This window comes from Palaemon carinicauda, chromosome 38 (assembly GCF_036898095.1).
Source record: "Palaemon carinicauda isolate YSFRI2023 chromosome 38, ASM3689809v2, whole genome shotgun sequence".
Lineage (NCBI taxonomy): Eukaryota > Metazoa > Arthropoda > Malacostraca > Decapoda > Palaemonidae > Palaemon > Palaemon carinicauda.
In genome coordinates, this window is record NC_090762.1 from 38257330 (window position 1) to 38274829 (window position 17500).

General features: G+C 31.3%; 2 long non-coding RNA genes across 2 annotated transcripts in view; one reads left to right on the plus strand and one right to left on the minus strand.

The window, feature by feature from the left end:
* Positions 1-9340: 9340 nt before the first annotated feature.
* Positions 9341-17500, minus strand: part of LOC137630566 (uncharacterized) — an 8455-nt gene continuing 295 nt past the window's right edge. Inside the window, exon 2 of the long non-coding RNA XR_011041733.1 lies at positions 9341-12616. This is a non-coding gene — a long non-coding RNA (uncharacterized lncRNA). The remainder of the gene's footprint in view (positions 12617-17500) is intronic.
* LOC137630565 (uncharacterized) lies at positions 9347-11438 on the plus strand. Its single transcript, XR_011041732.1, has 2 exons — positions 9347-10680; positions 10753-11438. It is a non-coding gene; the product is annotated as an uncharacterized lncRNA (long non-coding RNA).

Consider the following 17500-nt stretch of genomic DNA (forward strand, 5'->3'; position numbering starts at 1 on the left):
TACAAACATATATATATACTATATATATATATACAAACATATATATATATATATATACAAACATATATATATATATACAAACATATATATATATATATACAAACATATATATATATATATATATACAAACATATATATATATATATACAAACATATATATATATATATATACAAACATATATATATATATATATATACAAACATATATTATATATACAAACATATATATATATATATATACAAACATATATATATATATATACAAACATATATATATATACAAACATATATATATATATATATACAAACATATATATATATATATATATACAAACATATATATATATATATATACAAACATATATATATATATATACAAACATATATATATATATATATATACAAACATATATATATATATATATACAAACATATATATATATATATACAAACATATATATATATATACAAACATATATATATATATATACAAACATATATATATATATATATATACAAACATATATATATATATATATACAAACATATATATATATATATACAAACATATATATATATATATATACAAACATATATATATATATATATATACAAACATATATATATATATATATATATACAAACATATATATATATATATATATACAAACATATATATATACAAACATATATATATATATATATACAAACATATATATATATATATATACAAACATATATATATATTATATATACAAACATATATATATATATATATACAAACATATATATATATATATATACAAACATATATATATATATATATACAAACATATATATATATATATATATACAAACATATATATATATATATATACAAACATATATATATATATATACAAACATATATATATATATATATACAAACATATATATATATACAAACATATATATATATATATACAAACATATATATATATATACAAACATATATATATATATATACAAACATATATATATATATATATACAAACATATATATATACAAACATATATATATATATATATACAAACATATATATATATACAAACATATATATATATATATATACAAACATATATATATATATATATATATACAAACATATATATATATATATATAATACAAACATATATATATATATATATACAAACATATATATATATATATATACAAACATATATATATATATATATACAAACATATATATATATATATATATACAAACATATATATATATATACAAACATATATATATATATATATATACAAACATATATATATATATATATACAAACATATATATATATATACAAACATATATATATATATATATACAAACATATATATATATATATACAAACATATATATATATATATACAAACATATATATATATATATATATACAAACATATATATATATATATATATACAAACATATATATATATATATACAAACATATATATATATATATATACAAACATATATATATATATACAAACATATATATATATATATACAAACATATATATATATACAAACATATATATATATATATATATACAAACATATATATATATATACAAACATATATATATATATATATATACAAACATATATATATATATACAAACATATATATATATACAAACATATATATATATATATACAAACATATATATATATATATATATACAAACATATATATATAATATATATACAAACATATATATATATATATATACAAACATATATATATATACAAACATATATATATATATATACAAACATATATATATACAAACATATATATATATATATATATACAAACATATATATATACAAACATATATATATATATATACAAACATATATATATATATATACAAACATATATATATATATATATATATACAAACATATATATATACAAACATATATATATATATATATACAAACATATATATATATATATATACAAACATATATATATATATATATATACAAACATATATATATATATATATATATACAAACATATATATATATACAAACATATATATACAAACATATATATACAAACATATATATATATATATATACAAACATATATATATATATATATACAAACATATATATATATATATATACAAACATATATATATATATATATACAAACATATATATATATATATATATACACAAACATATATATATATATACAAACATATATATATATATATACAAACACACTATATATATATACATATATATATATATACATACATATACATATATGCATACATATTTATATATATATATATATACAAACATATATATATATATATATACAAACATATATATATATATATACAAACATATATATATATACAAACATATATATATATATATATATACAAACATACATATATATATATATATATACAAACATATATATATATACAAACATATATATATATATATATATACATATATATATATATATATATACAAACATATATATATATACAAACATATATATATATATATACAAACATTATATATATATATATATATATACAAACACACTATATATATACATATATATATATATACATACATATACATATATGCATACATATTTATATATATATACATATATGCATACATATTTATATATATATATATATATATACATGTGCACACATACACATACATATATACACGTGCACATATATACACATGCATAAACAAAATACTTACGGCATACATTATTCATTATATATATATATATATATATATATGTATATTATTGTTGGAATTTATTTTAATTCCAAACTTACTTATATTCAATAAACAAAATCATTACTCAAAACCCAGAACAACTTACATCAAATAGTAGATCCACTAGTAAAACTTTGTGATATTGCCCTACATTACCCTTTTCCCCAGACATGTCCTAAAATACAGAATAATATAGGTCACTTATCCCATAAGTAGACGTTGAAGCGTTTCCAAAATTGTGGTCTTGGTGATCGAACGTTTAGTTTTGTTCAGCGTTAATATTCTAGGAAGATGCCGGCCTTTCCACTGATTACTTTTATTGGAACTGTTCGCCGTGGCTGTGGTAACCTCGGAGTTAATTTACTGCTTACCTTTAACAGGTAAATATTACCCACGCGCGAACTTAGGGCCTATTAGGCAATTACTAATTTAAGTCATTTAATTCATAAGTTTGATTTTATTATTCATTTTACTGATCATTAACGCTAATAGCTACTATACTAAGTAGCATTAAGTTATTTACTTTTAATTTATTAAGAAAAATAGGTAAAGCTTCGAGTCAAGCTAACGACCGAACGGCTATTCCCCACAGTCGGACACAAATATCAATCCTTTCTGATTGAGTTAATTAATTTAACGTAAGTTTTGCTTTCCACTTCTTTTGCAACTCTTACCTCTATAATTTATTTTTGGTTTTTAACAATATAACATTACTGTACTTCTTAAATTAAGCCATGCTATCCACCGTTTCATTTATGTTCTGACGTCAAGTGCATAGTTGCTATGATGAATTTTTAGTAGACAACATATAAATCGATAAAAAGAGTTGTGAATCAAATTTCCATATCAGCTTCAAGTGTAAAGAATGATTAAGTGTGCCTCACTGAATGAGACAAATATCCAATAACGCAGTATTTTTCTTTTTCTTTCTTGTGACAATTCATAAGTGAAGCTGACAAAAGAAAAAGAAATATGGGAACCTTAGGCTCTCTGGCTCTCCGAACTGGTTCTTATTCAAAACCAAAACTTACATTCGCCAATTTTGAATTTAATTATAGAATTAAAGCCTAAGATCAGCCATTGGGACCTGCGAGATTATTCAGCCGCGTTCATTACCACTCATAAGCTATCTCAATATAATATGTCCAGAGATTATAACTAAAGCCTACCTTACGTATTGTGTAGCGGACACTTCTGTGAAAGAGCACAATCGTATCTATCAAGACTATAATCGATGGGCTATCGTGGTTTATTGTACAGTAAACTTGAACCTTCAGAATAATTTCCTATTCAAATTTCCAATGGAGACTTCTACGTAGTGGTCATATTTTCCAATCTAAAAAATTTAGTTTCAAGAAGTTCCGTTTTCCATATTTGTGTAAGGATTCTTCCTGTTGGAGGATAGAGCCATTAGAGCACCTTCCTCGACAAGCAGTGGAAATTGACAAGATATTTGCAGCGTATTTCAACCCGAAGCCGCATTTCATAATAACACTACTTTACCTCAGTTAAGTCCGTCCCACATGTGAGGGAAATGCTGGGAGGACACTCTGATTTTCCCATAATTCTCTCACTTTGAAACGCTGTTACCAAATCATACAGTCCAAGGCAGGTAGTAGGCATATGCAAGCGAATGTATGACTTAGGCCAAACCGGGCAGAGGGCAGAATACAGTTACGAATTGACAGGCCACGTGGCTCCAAGTCACGAATCCATCCAGTGCCTTAACAACAAGCACTTCGGTAGTTTGCCCACCATGCATAATTGCCTCTAGTGGGGGAGGTACTTTACAGGTATTGGATGGATGGATTGAAATTTGGGCTATATGATACAGCTGGTTATCATCTTAGAAATATTGCTTTTATTAAAATGTACCTGGATGAATGTTCAGTAAACTTGTGATAAACTGTGTGATTACCATAATTGACTACTGTAACTCCATCTACTACAATCTACCAATAATACAACTTAAGAAATTACAAAACAATAAACAGAGGAGCAAGACCGATAAAAGGTGTCCCACCTAGAGAAAGGATCACCCCTATACTAATTGATCTACATTGGCTGCCTATTAAAGCGAGAATTTAATTTAAAATATGTACTATACCCAACCAAATTATCAGAACCGGTCGTCCCAGGTATCTAAGAGAATTGCTACACATTGTGCAGCCAACAAATCGTCCCGACACGATAATAGATACAGATGGTTTTAAACTATTAGAACTTAGATACATGTCTACTGCAAGCTCTAGAGCCTTTAAATATGCGGCCCCGAGACTATACAATAGGCTCCCACGAGACATCCAAATAATTGAAGATATCAAGACTTTCAAGAAGAAACTGAAGACGTTCTTATTCCGTGAGTGTTTTGGCAGATGATCAAACAGTAAGCAAACAATATGCATTGTGAAATGTCAAACGCCCCTGAATGAAAATCATAAAACGATAGTGGAGGTCCTGTAGAGAGTAGAGTTCCCCTTCTGTACAGGACCAGATAAGCAGCCCTTAAAGTAAAGAAAGTATGAGGCAATTTAGTGCCTCAGTGCAACTGGAGAAAACATGAGAGTTACACTGGAGTGAAGGTTAAGTTTGGATTGCAATATGGAAGAACAGAACTTGGCTCAGAAACAAGGCAGGAGGGTATAAAGCAAGATTAGCTTTATTTCAACTTTGGCAATTAGTGTGTTGTAAGTACGTTAATACTTATAATATTTACATGTAGGTTTTTCCTTCATGTACTGTATCTGATCAACAGAAATATTAAGGTTTTTATAATCTAACTACTAAATGCATCACCATTCCTAGTCTGTATACAAGAAAATTTGACTTGTTCGAGAAGTGCCACACTATCAAACTGTTGAGAGTGCAAGAGCACAATAGGGTACAGCAACCATCACAGAGGGCTCTGAAATTTAATACACTACATCAAAACCTAGTTAATGCTTGAAGTTCGGGCAAGGAACTGTTTATACTGGCAAGCACTATTCCAGAACAAAAAACACTTTGTTCTTATAAGCTGCCACCTAGATAAAGGCCAGTGTTGCTCAAATATGTGTAGCCCTCTACCACCATCACGGTACAACACACCCTGGCTTTTTCTTGCTCACTAATGTTTGTTGATTCTTTAAATTGTTTCACCCCTCCCAGGGTGCATGGTCATTCTTATCCCCTTAGCAGTTAATGTGGAATGGTTACAGGATGCACTACCAGTTATAGTAAAAGACTTCACAGTATTAAATTCTCATCTGTAATCTTTCTGCTCACTCGCACAGATTTCTTACCACTCCAGACTAGGAACTAGAAAAACTCAGTGGGTGAAGTCCAGCCGAATTTAGTATAGGAATAAAGAAAAACTTAATCTGCCAAAACCCATGAGCAAGTAAATTAACCATGGGGGCAAGCTTTGATAGTTTTTGTGCCCAGATCCATGCCTTTAGTGCTGTGCTCCAAATGTCAACATTGCTAATTTCCTAGCACCAATCAGTTCTGGATTATTGTTTTATCTGTTACCAGCTGGTAGCGAAGATGCTCCTCAAATGCAGATATTCAAATTGGTCGAGTTCACAGTTACCTAAACAGTGACCAAAATCTTAAAAAGACATGCAAATATTGCTAAGGGCTTGTACAAGGTCATACCACCGAAACTATTTGGTTTATTCAAGATAAACCTGTAGTTCTGAAGGCTGCAATTACCCTACAGTATTTAGGGTAGAATTAGAAAAAGTTCAAAATATTAAAAGGGTTTAACAGCTACATTTAAAATGTTAAGTGGAACCAAGGTAGAGGAGGATGATATTAGAATTTCAGCTAGGGTTGGAGCCTGAAGCAATGCTGCCAAGACTTTCATAATGAATTCAGTGGATTGCCCAAGAGAACAGACTGCCTGCACTGAGCCCCTCCCCCACTGAATATTTTGGTATTTTACATTACCACACTGACCATTTTAATTTTGTATATTAGTAATTTTCTCCGGTCATAATCATACAGGCGATTTAAGGCCACTATCTTATTAGCCATCACATTTGGCGATACGTTGTCAATAACATAGCTCTGGTATGAAAAGAAATAAAGAGCCCGTTTAGTCAGTCGCATCTAGGATAATCTACATGGATTGTTCATAGTAAATGGTGCATTCACAGCTGTTATCAGGCCACCCCAAAGTGATGTAGGTTGCAAACTTACTGAATAGTATGTATCCCCGTTAATACAGTGCACGTCAATAGTACGAGAGAGTAGACAGTCAAACAAGACTTATATTTATATTCAAGTATGAAGAACAGATCACCTTTATAGTGACAAAGTATAGTTTCAAGTAAAGTAGTAGCACAAATATTTACAAAATTTATCAGAGATTTAACATTACAGTTAACCAAGAGTTAAGCAAATAAAAAAAAAAGTTACTGAACAAATTTAACATCTGTACTTAAATAGAAAGGTCTAAGTTTAAAAAATTACCAAGTTAATGAAGTAAAAGTGTTAAACTATCAACAAATAGATTAACGCAAAATACTGCAAAGTATATACAAAATACTGTACAATAGAAAACTGGAGGCAACATCTGGCCTCACCCTACTGGTGAACGGGATGTTGTTGTTACCTAGTTCTCCAAAAATATCAGAAAAACAAAATTGTAAAAGTCCATTCCATAAGAGGCCAAATGCAAGGTGTGCATTGATATGCCTGTTATTATATTTTTTTGAAAGTTGCCAGATCAAAACAGTCCAAGGCAGGCAAACATACAACTTGGGCCATACACCAGGCAGAAGGCAGAGTTTTATCTAGCTAAGTGATCCCTAGTCAAGACATCCTTTCAGTGCTCCACCAAGCACTTCAATGGCTTGATAGTTTTCTCGTCCGACATTCTCTACTTTTGATCGGCACCCATACCACAAAATTGCCAACCGTCTACCTGCTGTGCATCTCTCGTGTCAGGCCAAGGCCGTCTCAAGACTGCCTTGGTTAGGCTTCATGCATATGACAAAGTTCGGCAAAGATCTTCAAGCTTACTTTCAACCGATAAGCATTGCACAGCAAGAGCTTGGCAACAGCAATAAGAGGTTGTATGGGTCAAAACAAAATGAACTTTCCATCCAAAAAATAATTCTCTTATCCTTAATAGTGCGCAATAGAAAAATAGGATATTTGGCGCCTAGTGTGTTTGCAAAGGAGAAAATTTAGTTATTTATTTCATAAATTACACGAGAATGGATCCAAATAAGATTCCAGATGTCTCGAAACTGGAACAGAGGGTCACAAAACGAGATATAATACAGAAATTAATTGCAGAGACTTTCCAGCAGAGTTTAAGAAAGATTACTAACCCTCTAGAGATCTTTTAAGGCTTATATAAAGACAGACTTTATAATGCCGCATTTCTCGCCTGTCATGCCAAAGTTGTCTGTAGAAAGCTATTTAAAACTAGCAACTAAACCTTTTCTTCAATTGATATTAGTGCCCAGGGTTACTTGAAAAATTTCCGAAACCTTTATGCTTTGTAGATAGCGTCAACATTTAATTTGAACACTGGATCTTGCATCAGTAGCCTGTAAAAAAAAAAAATATATAAAAAAATAAGCTTCATTCAGTATTAAATAAGTCATCATTACCAAGATACATCAACTTTGTAAGGCAGGCAATGGCATCTCTCTAGCCTTAACCGCCAACGGGAACATCCCTCATTACTTTGGTAATATTACGAAAAAACCTATGCCAAACATTTTTCAAAAGCCGTATGTGTGGACATGGCATTAGGGGCTTAATAATTCCCCTGACTAGAAACTTTTATTTTAGTTTAAACCCCCTTTCACACGAGAGGCAAATGCAGGCTGGCCACTTTATTTGCCTATAACCCTTCTAACTTTGAAACCAGTTACCAGATCAGCCCAAGGCAGACAGTAGGTAAAGGAAGGCAAACATATGCCAGGAGACAGATTGCAGTCAAGTTTTAACAGAATAGTAAAGAACGTACCCAGTACCTAGACACTGGGCACACACTTCAATGGTTTGCCCGTAGTTTCTTCTGCTATGACATGTCTAATCTTAATAGTCGCCCATACAACAAAATTTGTTGACTGTCTCCTCGCCCTGCAATTGTCCTGAATGTGGAAGGGCCTCTACTAAATACTGACAAAAAATAAAGTCTGCATATATAGCCACTGGTTGGCCATTCAAGATGAGTAAATGTTGAAGGCAATGTCTGGCATATGCAGCACATGTGTACAGCTTCCCAGAAAAGTAGCAATGAGAATGTTCATAAAGAACGCAAAGCTTGCCATGGCTAAGCAAAGACAAGACCATGTCAAAATGTCTGGTTGTAGCCATTTGAGACTTTCACGAAGCTTTATTCCACTTTTTGCAAAAAACCACTATAAACATACCATGCAAATATATAACACTGTACTGCCAGAAGTTGGCTACAGACTAGTCAATACACAAAATAGCTTAATTTATTTTTTATAGAATTTTAGCAGACCTTCCATAGAAGGAAAACAAATGGTGTTAATGAAACAGAAGTAATTCAAAAAGGTTTTTATTTCCGCTATTTTAATGATCTTACGACCAGGTGCCATAAACAATACCAATTTTACATCATTAAGTTCTATTAGTTAGAATAAGAATTTTCAACATTTATACATGAATTACAGAGAGCAACCTACATAATGCCATGAACACCAAGATGACATTAAACACTATTAAAATTTATTAAAAATCTTAGAGTAATACCTGCATTACAGATGGAGCCACCTATTCGCTTATGCTTTAGTGTATCCCCCATCCAAATCTCTCCTTTGGCAATTTTGTCTTCATTCGAAGTTTAATGCGCTGACGGAGTTTGTACAAATAATGCCAAGCAAATTACTATACTACCTAAAAGCTAAAAGTGCTACACAATCCCCAACTGCTGAAAAAGTACAAAATCAGCAAATAGTAGTTAAGAACATAACTTAGGTTACATAAAACCAGACATATAGCAAACTTCTAAAAATCTGAGTCTGGTGCCAATGCTGTACACAGCAGATGCAGCCTACTTAAGGAAATCTTATGGCTACATAAAGAGTCTCAATCAATTACCACAGTCTTATTTCCTATACTGTAAAGCCCTACACCAATTTGATTTCGGTGGTCACCTGAAGACAACGCAACTATACAATTACTACAGTAAAAGAAGTTCAGTCATCGTCGTCGTGTACAAGGCTCGTCATAGTGTGCAAAACTACTCCCTTCAGGTTTAATTTTTCTGTTTAAGATTCATGTGTGGTCAATTCGGGTCAAGTTTACTCCCTTATAGGTTTCAAATTGTTAAGTCTTCATTCTGTAACATTGTCAGTATCCAATTAATCTTTGTAAAGCATCTGTCCAGTTTAGCTTACTCTTCGGGTTTTATTAAAAGCCCATTACCATAAGGAATTGCACAGGTTAACCGAACACCGATGCACTAATAGTTCCAATTTTCTAACACGGGCATTAAAACTATTGCACATATTAATCAAGGTAGTTAAAAATTTACATTCCAAGGTAGTGGGGTCTACCTGCTAAGAGGCTTCAGATCATACAAAATTTCCGAAATATTTAAATTCCATCTAAGAGCAGATGCAGCCCACTTAAGGAAATCTTATGGCTATATAATGAGTCACAATCAATTACCAGTCTTATTTCCTATACTATATAGCCCTACACCAATTTGATTTCGGTGGTCACCTGAAGACAACACAACTATACAATTACTACGGTAAAAGAAGTTTAGTCATGGTAGTGTACAAAGCTCGTCATAGTGTGCAAAACTACTCCCTACAGGTTTAATTTTTCTGTTTAAGATTCATGTGTCAATTCGGGTCAAGTTTACTCCCTTATAGGTTTCAAATTGTTAAGTCTTCATTCTTAAGATTCATGTGTGGTCAATTCGGGTCAAGTTTACTCCCTTTTAGGTTTCAAATTGTTAAGTCTTCATTCTGTAACATTGTCAGTATCCAATTAATCTTTGTAAAGCATCTGTCCAGTTTAGCTTACTCTTCAGGTTTTGTTAAAATCCCATTACCATCAGGAATTGCACAGGTTAACTGAACTCTGATGTACTAATAGTTCCAATTTTCTAACATTCAACAGGCACTAAAACTAGTGCACATATTAATGAAGGTAGTTAAAAATTTACATTCCAAGGTAGTGGGGTCTTCCTGCTAAGAGGCTTCAGATCATACAAAATTTCTGAAATATTCAATTTCATCTAGGAGCCAAACTTCTGTAAACAAGAGACTACATTTAGGAAAAAAGCTCAAACTAATTAAAAGTTCAGCCTGTATATGCATCAATACAAAACCTTATAAAAATTGGCAAACTTCTAAGGCAGGTTCCAAAGGACAGCTGATTTTACATACTGTATCTAGCAAAATTACCCCCCCAAAGTCCCGTTCAGTACATAAAACTAACACTTCCCTTTTTGGGAATTAATCTCATAACATTTAAAACTTCCAACAAAATTTGAAGTGTACAATTTCAGTCACCCTAGCAATTTTTGCCATTGCCCCAAACAATATTTAGATATGCAAATCTATAGCCCTAACCCATTATTTAAAATCCCTTTGCTTAATCTTAGTTTCTGTTCCCTTCTAGAATCTCTAGAATCAATAAATCTTTACTTTGCTCAAAATTAAGAACTATTTAAGACTTCCCCTTGCAGTTTCAGTGCCCTTCCAGAAACTAAATCATTTCGTTACTAGACTCAAAATCAGTACCTACTCAAACTTATTCTTAAGGTTTCAGTTCCAGAAACAGTCTCACCCATTGTAACTAGTTTAGGGCAAAGCCAGGCTGGTTATAGCTTTACCCATGATAACCAACCATATATGAACAAACTAAGGCATTGTACCATACTCCGCTATCTCTTAAACTTACTCCCTTGAGGTTTCAGTCCTGTACCAAATCAGTCGGGTCAAGTTTCAGTAAAAAGTAGTTTCCTTTGAAAACTTATAGAGCAACTGTCTTAACCCACCTTTAACCCACTCAATTTTAGCAATCTCGTTTAATTCAGTATATGAATCTTTCCCTATAAAAGGTATTCCAAATACGAAATTTCCATTGGTGCTATGCCCAAAACCCTGATGTATTACAGAAAGTCCACCAGACATCTAAAATTTGAAAATTTGCTTCCAGAAACAGGAAACCCATATCCCCTGCAATCAATAGCACCTACTATTCCCCTCAGGTTTCGTAATTCAGCTATTGACTATGCACATAACCTTTGTGAAATAAGACTATCCTATGACAACCTAAAATTAAAAATTCATGCCAGCCCCTGCCCCAACCTATCAACCTTTGTGAAATCAAGACCATCCTTTCCCAGCAACCTATCAAATATCGAATCAGACCATCCTATACCCCAGCCAATCATAACTAGACCATCCTATGCCACAACCTATCATGCATTTACATTTAAGTCTTCCCCCCCCCAATCGTGAAACCTGGTAAAATTGCTTCTAGAAACACAAACATATCTGCTTCAATCAATAGCGCCTACTACTCCCTTCAGGTTTCGTAGCTCCGCTATTGAAGATTCACATACAATGTGCAACCAGACCAACTACTGCTAGCAAAGTATTACCCAAGCGTACAATAGGTTCACTTTGATCGGTAGGAGTCCCATGTCAGACAGATGTGGTCCAATATTGTAGAGTAGTTTTTGGGAAGTTTCCATGCAACCCATCACCAACCCATAGTCCTCCTAAGACTGCAACAGTTGAGTTCAGCACCAGACCAGATTGTAAGTTTATTATTTATGCCTTTCTTGGAGACTACCTGCAAGTAAAGAGGAGATTGCAAATTTAAAAGTTTATACTAACTAGTGTCACAAGATGAGAGTGACGGATTTTGGATATGAAGTCCTATGCCCACCCAGCTATGTATGCTGAAATTTTATATATATACATATACACATACATACACATTTATACACATATATGTATATGTATATATGTTACAACATATATATATATATATATATATATATATATATATATATATATATATACATATACATATACATACATACATACATATATATATAGAAAAGTAAAAATTCATATATATATATATATATATATATATATATATATATATATATAATTTATTTATTATATATATATATATATATATAATTTTTATTATATATATATATATATACATAGGTAGTAGGTTGGCCAGGGCACCAGCCACCCGTTGAGATACTACCGCTAGAGAGTTATGGGGTCTTTTGACTGGCCAGACTGTACTACATTGGATCCTCCTCTCTGGTTACGGTTCATTTTCCCTTTGCCTACATACACTGAATAGTCTGGCATATTCTTTACATATTCTCCTCTATCCTCATACACCTGACAACACAGATTACCAAACAATTCTTCATCACCCAAGGGGTTACTGCACTGTAATTGTTCAGTGCCACTTTCCTCTTGGTAAGGGTAGAAGAGACTCTTTAGCTATGGTAAGCAGCTCTTCTAGGAGAAGGACACTCCAAAATCAAACCACTGTTCTCTAGTCTTGGGTAGTGCCATAGCCTCTGTACCATGGCCTTTCACTGTCTTGGGTTAGAGTTCTCTTGCTTGAGGGTACACTCGAGCACACTCTCCTATCTTATTTCTCTTCCTCTTGTTTTGTTAAAGTTTTTATAGTTTATATAGGAGATATTTATTGTTGTTACTCTTCTTAGAATATTTTATTTTCCTTTTTTCTTTTCCGCACTGAGCTATTTTCCCTGTTGGAGCCCCTGGGCTTATAGCATACTGCTTTTCCAACTAGGGTTGTAGCTTAGTAAGTAATAATAATAATAATAATAATATATATATATATAATTTATTTATTAAATATATTATATATATAATTTATTTATTAAATATATATATATAATTTATTTATTAAATATATATATATATATATATATATAATTTATTTATTAAATATATATATATAGATAATTTATTTATTAATATATATATATATATATATATATATATATATAATTTATTTATTAAATATATATATAGATAATTTATTTATTAAATATATATATATATATATAATTTATTTATTAAATATAATATAATATATATATATATAATTTACTTATTAATTATAATATAATATATAAATATAATTTATTTATTAAATAAATTATATATATATATATATATATATATATATATATATATATATATATATATATATTACTGGATATGGACCAACGTCTAGCGAACATTCTTTTAAATTTAACAAAACTAAAACTTCATTAGTTAGTATACTACACTGTAAACCAACATCCTGCTCACAAACTATTAGATATGAAAATACTATTCCATACAGTTTACTGTACTGTATATCCTAGAAAATAAATGCATACAGTATATAGTTTACTACGCATGTTTTAAATGCTTGCAATATTTTAAATTAGCAGTAATACTACTGTAGACTACAGGAATCTCATCATCATTATTGAACTACAAAAGACAAAACTAAAGTAATTGGGACATTAAGAAAAAAAAAAAAAAGTTTTCTTTCGAAAATGAGTTCCCCTCAAATAGTTAAGATATACCCTAATATATCCTATGGTAATAGCGGCCACCCAGTGGGAACCAGTATTTTTGGGTGGTGACATCTGGCAAATCTATAATGGTTAAACTTTCTTGCTATAAATTATTTTCTGGGGGAAAATCTTCGAAATTACTCAAATATGAGGATACTCTTTCCCTGAAATACTTAAATCACTGTACTTTACAAGAGCAAAGTTTCTGCTCCAAATTAAGATTTAAGCATAGTTTCTAGCATGATTAAAGTTTCCACTTCCTAGGAAGAGTCCTCCTACTGGTTACGCGGTTAAGAGTTTCATGCACTAAATTCATTCCCCTACCATATGACGAAGTTTACCATATTTGGGCATGCATGTATGGAGTGTGATTCTGGCAGTTCTGACACTGCCAATTTTCTCAGACAAAACTGTTCCTTTGAAGACTTTACGCGACAGGTCTGCCTTATGGAACCCAATGAAACTATCTGCTGCTCTTATGGTTATTTTGATACTACTATTACTAGCCAAGCTAAAACTAGTTGAAAAAGCAAGAAGCTATAAGCCCAAGTGCTCCGACAGAGAAAAATAGCCCAGTGAAGTAAGGAAATATACGAGAGAATAAATAAATATATTCTAAAAAAATCAGTAACAGCGCCAAAACATATGTCCTATATAAACTTAAGAACGTCAAAACCAGACATGTCATTAATATGAAGACACATGTCAGCCTGGTCAACAAAGACATTTGCTCCAACTTTGAACTTCTAAAGTTCTACAGATTCAACTACCCGATTAGGAAGATAATTACAAAACTTTTAACAGCTGGAATAAAACTTCTAGAATACTGTAGTATTGAGCCTCATGATGGAGAAGGCCTGGCTATTAGAATTAACTGCCTGCCTAGTATTACGAACAGGATAGAATTGTCCAGGGAGATCTGGATGTAAAGGATGGTCAGTTATAAAAAATCTTAAACAACATGCATAATGAACTAAATGAACAACTGTGCCAAAGATATCTAAAGGGGAATAAAATATTAAATAGACCGTAAATTTCTGTCCAACAAATTAAGATTAGAATCTGCAGCTGAACACAGAACAATACTCAAAACAAGGCAGAAGGAAAGAATTAAAACTTTACTTCATAATAGATTGATCACCGAAAATCTTTTAACACTTTCTCAATAACCAATTTTTTGTGCGATTGAAGAAGACAGACCTAATGTTTTTATCAAAGGTAAATTTGCTGTCGAGAATCACGCCTACAATTTTAAAGTCATACAAATTTAAAGAAACATTATCCATAATAAGATCCGGATGTTAAGAGCCACCGGACTTTACCTACTTACAATCATACTTCCGAGTTTGGTTAGGATTAAACTTTATATCCCATAATTTGCACCATGCACTAATTTTAGCTAAATCTCTAAGGGATTCACCAACCCCAGATCTACAGTCAGGGGATGGAATTGATGCAAAGAGTATAGCATCATCTGCATATGCAACAATCTTGTTTTCTAGGCCAAACCACATTTCGTGTGTATATATTATGAATAGTAATGGGCCAAGAACACTACCCTGTGGAACACCGGATATCACATTCCTATACTCACTATGGTGCCCATCAACAACTACTCGTAAGAGATCTAAGATTTAAAAGATCAATAATGTTGAGAAACAACCCACCCACTCCCAACTATTTCAGTTTGAAAACAAGGGCCTCATGGTTAACACTGACAAAGGCAGCGCTAGAATCAAGGCTGATCATACGAACTTCCTGACCACAATCAAGGGATTTCTGTACAGCATTGGAGATTGTAAGAAGGGCATCACATGCTCCAAGGCCTTTACAAAACCAAATTGCAAACTGGGGAGTAGAGGACCTACAGCGAACTTAAGAAGTTTTGCCAGAAGATGTTCAAAAACAAAGTTTCACGGTACTCATGGTGTAGTGTATAAAGAAGTTTAAGGTATTGAGCCTCAAAGGTTGGTTAAAGCGTCCTAAGCAAAGTTCTGATTTAGGAGTTTACGGAAGACTAACATTTTCTAGTATAATGCTGTAAAGAGCGCCCCCCCCCCCAAAAAAAAAAAAAAAAGAAAGAAAAAAAACATAAAGGACGTAGAGGCTCAATCTTAACTTAGATTTATTAGGGATTTATTTTTCGCATGAGACTTTGGAAGGCTTGAAACTTAGGAAGGTGAGTACGGGAGGGTTGCTCCTTACACGGCCTGTAACAAAGTTTTTAACTTGGGAAAGGGGGTAAGGGGGGGGAGAGTGTTAACCTGCCTATGTCTGTGACCTGGCAAAGGGGGTCCAGGAGCCTTGACCCTGGCTAGGTCTAACCAGGTAATTTTTAAAGTTCCGTGGGTTATGTTCGGAGCAGATGGTTTCATCCTATTTTCCGTCGGGAAGAGCCCATTACGGTCTAGTGGCTTTTATTTCTTCCGGAAAGTCAAATTCGATGAAGTTATATTTTTATTGTCCGCAATTTCCTCTAATTTACACGCAATACTATTGAAAATGTTTACCACAGTAAGTTGAAAATGTTTACCACGGTAAATTTAGGATTTGACCGGAATTTCGAATCTATTCAAAATACATAATGATTAATACCGAACCATAAATATTTTGTATTTAATCATGAGAGATTTAATCCTACGAGATTTAATTTGCGTTAGTACGCACGTAAGTTTTGAATATAAAAAAAATATAAATCGCTTTTAAGAACACTTAAAATAAAACGTGCAGGAAGATTAGATACGGGAAACCTGAACACTCAACTAGCGCCGTTTACTGCAATTCTCTGACAAATGGCTCACACTTACATATATGCCTGCGTTAATAATAAAAATCCAAGTTTGAAGATGTATAACGGCAACCCAAGGTTAGATTAACACTGAATAAGGACTTTATTATGCTTAAAAATTCTATAATAAAATAAATAGCATTCTATAATAAAAGAAATAACATTATCCAGTTTTCAAGTTTAGACCGAAGATTTATATTAAAGTATGTAGAGCCAAGTACGGCAGTTCACCAATTTCTAACGTTGATTGAGGAAAACTTTTACATAAGCCCATACACCAATAACTTCTTAGAAGCTGAATAATCGCATGTAACAA